A 3,683-nucleotide genomic window follows, 5' to 3' on the forward strand; every position below is an offset into this window, starting at 1 on the left:
CTCAAAATTTAAAGGGGCTTTTTATTATGATCATTTTAGTTATACATCATATTTTTAACTGTTTTCTAACTTAACTTAGTGAAATTTTTGTTTCCAGCAGCTTAATTCACCAATATTTATACCACATTTTTGTTTAATTTCATAAATTGTGTTTTCCATGGGTTAGACAGGCAACATATTTAAAGGACTGTTTTACCACATATTTTATTATTTTGACACTTTATTCGGGACTGATGGGCAGTTTTTAACAAATTAAGGGACAGGTGAAACAAGTTGGTACATATGTTAGGAGCATTTTGTTATTATATGTGTTAAACCAGTTACACATTATATTAGGACTTGATGTAATATTTAAGGTTTTAATGCTGTCACCCGGTAAGGGCAGTTTTTAACAAATGTAAGGAACAGTTTTAAACAAATGTTTAAGGATAGATTGGACAGATTACGTTTTAAAAAAGTTTTCAAATATTTTTTGGAAATTTGTCATTTTTTTGGTTTAAACCCCGGGGTTTCCACTAAAATTTGGACCCAAAATCAATATGGAAAAAACAATTTTCACGCATTTTATGGACAATTTTTTAACCAATTTTTTAAGGGCAGTTGCTCATATTTAAGGACCAAGGGGTTTTTACACAATATGAGAACTTATGTTAATAAATTTTGGGGCAGTTTTTCATTTTAAAGTTTGCATTTTGCCCGATTTTTGAAGTTGTCCCAAAAAAAAAAAACTTGGACATGTTTAATATTCTAGGGCAGTTCTTTTTTATATAAATGTATGTTGGGGGCAATTTCACATTTTAAGGATGTTCTATATGTTAAAGGGGAAAATGTTACTTTATTTGGGAAATTTTTCGGGTTTATATGTTTGTCCCCAAAATTAAAAAAAGGTTGTTTTTAAAAATTTTTTTAAACAATTTAAAATGGGGTAAGGGTTTTAATAATTTAAGTAATTTTCAAAAAAAAATTATTCATTTGTGGGGTTTGTAAAGTTTTATACTCCCACCTTTTCCTTTAAAAAGCGTTATTTTAAAACCCTGTAGTATTTTAATTTGCCCCCGTATTTTGGGGATTAAAACTTTTATTTAGACATTGAAAAATTACTTTTAAATTTTTTACAATAGTTTGTTTTTTTTTTTTAGTTTACCTGAGCACAAAGGGGTAAGAGGGGAGCTTTTGTGATGGGGAGTGCACCTGTTGTCTGCCCTTGGGCCCCAAATTTTTCAAATCAAATTGATGGTTGGGGTAAAATTCACATGAATGATTTCCCCGGTATTTTAAAAAGTTTTTACCAAAAAAGGGGTTTGGTCTGATTTCCCATCTTGTGGTCCCTTACAAAAAGTTTTTATAAATCTGCACCGGGGTTTAAAATTTCGCCCCCACCCGGGGATACTTAGTTTATTTCAGCTTTTGAAGCCTTTTTTAAAAGGATAATAAAATTCAAATTTTTTTTAAAGGGTTTTAATTTGGGTTTGATATTTTTATTTGGGATTTTTAGCAAATTTTCAAATATTTTTAAAAAAATTTTGAGCTTGGATAAAAAAAAGGGAAAATCCAATTTAGGCCTCATTTTAAAGGGGCTTTTTTAAAAGTAAAAACTTGGGCCAAATTTTTTAGCATTTTTGTCTCATGTTTTGGTGAGAATTTTAGGACCTCATGGGCCCGCATGTTATCCTGAAAACAATTACCCTTTTTTTTTAAATAAAAGGATATGTGATGGTCGTGATTCAAAACCACTTGCCCCTCTTTTCCGCTGTTCTTTCGAAATCTTTGGCAGGCCTTTGGATTCTTTTATGTAAGGAAGCTTATCGGGCTAGCTTACGGAATGGTCGGTGAGAATTGTCGGATTGCCCGTGCTTTTTTTTTAATGCGGCACGGAGAGCGTTTACTGTGGTTCCATTCAACCCGGTATAAGATGGCAAGGCCGGGAAGAAAAAAACGATAACAACAAAACTTTGGAAAATACAAATCCTTGCAGTTATGAAATTTGGGATTAATATTCAGGTTTTTTAAGCGCGTTGAGTTTAAACTCTTTTTTTTTACACAATTACGTCACAGTATTTTTGCAATGACCCTTATATTTTGGGCTCCTCTCCTAACAATTCATTCAATTCTCGTTCGCGATGGTTTGTAGACTGGGGGATATAAACCCAGACGCTTCTGCAAATTCCCCTTTTTGATCCAGTCTCCGAGCTCCAGAAGTGCCGTGACTAAACGGAAAAAAACCCCCCCGGGCCCCTTCCCCTTTTTTGCGTTTTTCTTTTTTCCTTTTTTCAGGTTTTTATTTACCGGGGCCCCATTAAATTTGGGCCCCCCTTTTGTCATTCTGGAATTACTTTTAACAGTTAAAATTTTTTTTTGCGAAAAATTTCCGGAAAATTTTCCAAAGTCGACTGCCCGGGCCCCTTATCATTTGAATCCGGGCGTCGGTTCAAAATTTACCCTTTTTAAAAAGGCCCGTACATTAACCATTTAAAATTTTGAAAACCCCTTTTGGTTTAACTGAAATTTCGGGATTTTAGAAAGTCATTTAGTAACCTGGTAACCGATGTCGGGTTATACAAAACAAAACACTGTTAATTACACTTTAAACCCAGTGTGTAAATAAAACCACATTTGTCTTTAAAAAAAAAAATTTATTTTAATGGTTATTATTGTCATTTACATTGTTTCAGATACCATGGTTTTCAAGGCAAGTTTACTTACATTAAATATCCCACACTTACTATTTATCTAATATTTTATAAATTTTTCTTATTTAAAGAACGTTTCTCTTTTATTGAGGCTGTATGTAAATTTGGTAGTTTTATATATGTTTACTTTGGCATATCCTGAGCAGGTTTCCGTTTTCTATATTCCGAGAATAGTCTGAGGAGGTTTCCTTCGGCATGCCAAGGGATTGCTACGGTTCCTCTTAAAAAAAAGGGGTTTTACGTAGGGCGGCCAGTATTTCCTAAAGACGAATTATACGATCAAAAAACCTTGTTGAGTAATTGTTCTGGGTTTGGGGGAATAGTCCTAGACATTCTTGGCAGTTTTGATCGTGATGATATGCTTTGATAAATGTATTTTTATATATCAAATGGCTGTATCAGTCTTTTCAAATTAACTAAGTTTTTATTGATTTTAATTTAATAAAAACATTATTTAAGCTTCGGATATTCAAGTGTTTATCATATCTGGCATTGTTCAGCACATTGTCTCTTTTTTCGAAACATAATTTTAAAATTGATTATATCTGAATAAAAGCGGATATTTAAGCTACCGAAGCATATAGTTAAGCAATATATTAAAATGTCATTTTCCGACTGTTTAGGGATTGATGGTATTTAAGTCATAAATATTTATAATTGATATACATGTAAATTTAATATTTTCTATAACAGATTGTTCTGGAAAAATATTTAATGGCTCTTTATTCAGCCGTCCGGATATGGGCGAAAATATAACATTAAAAATTACAGGTTTTTGCAATCGATGACGAAGCCAAAAACCTATTTTTAATATTCTATTTTTATATAAAGGGTTCCCCAAATCTATTAAACTTTAGTTACTTAAGAAGTTCATGACGGAAAAATTTTTATCCAACCATAATAAAATCTAAGTCTAAACATATATGTTCACTTATTATTCATTTCCCTTTAAAGTTGGGACTATGTTGGAAAAAATAATGATAAAAGAATTAA

The sequence above is a fragment of the Ruditapes philippinarum genome, unplaced genomic scaffold (assembly GCF_026571515.1).
Source record: "Ruditapes philippinarum isolate M1 unplaced genomic scaffold, ASM2657151v2 ctg462_1_1_1_1, whole genome shotgun sequence".
Taxonomy (NCBI): domain Eukaryota; kingdom Metazoa; phylum Mollusca; class Bivalvia; order Venerida; family Veneridae; genus Ruditapes; species Ruditapes philippinarum.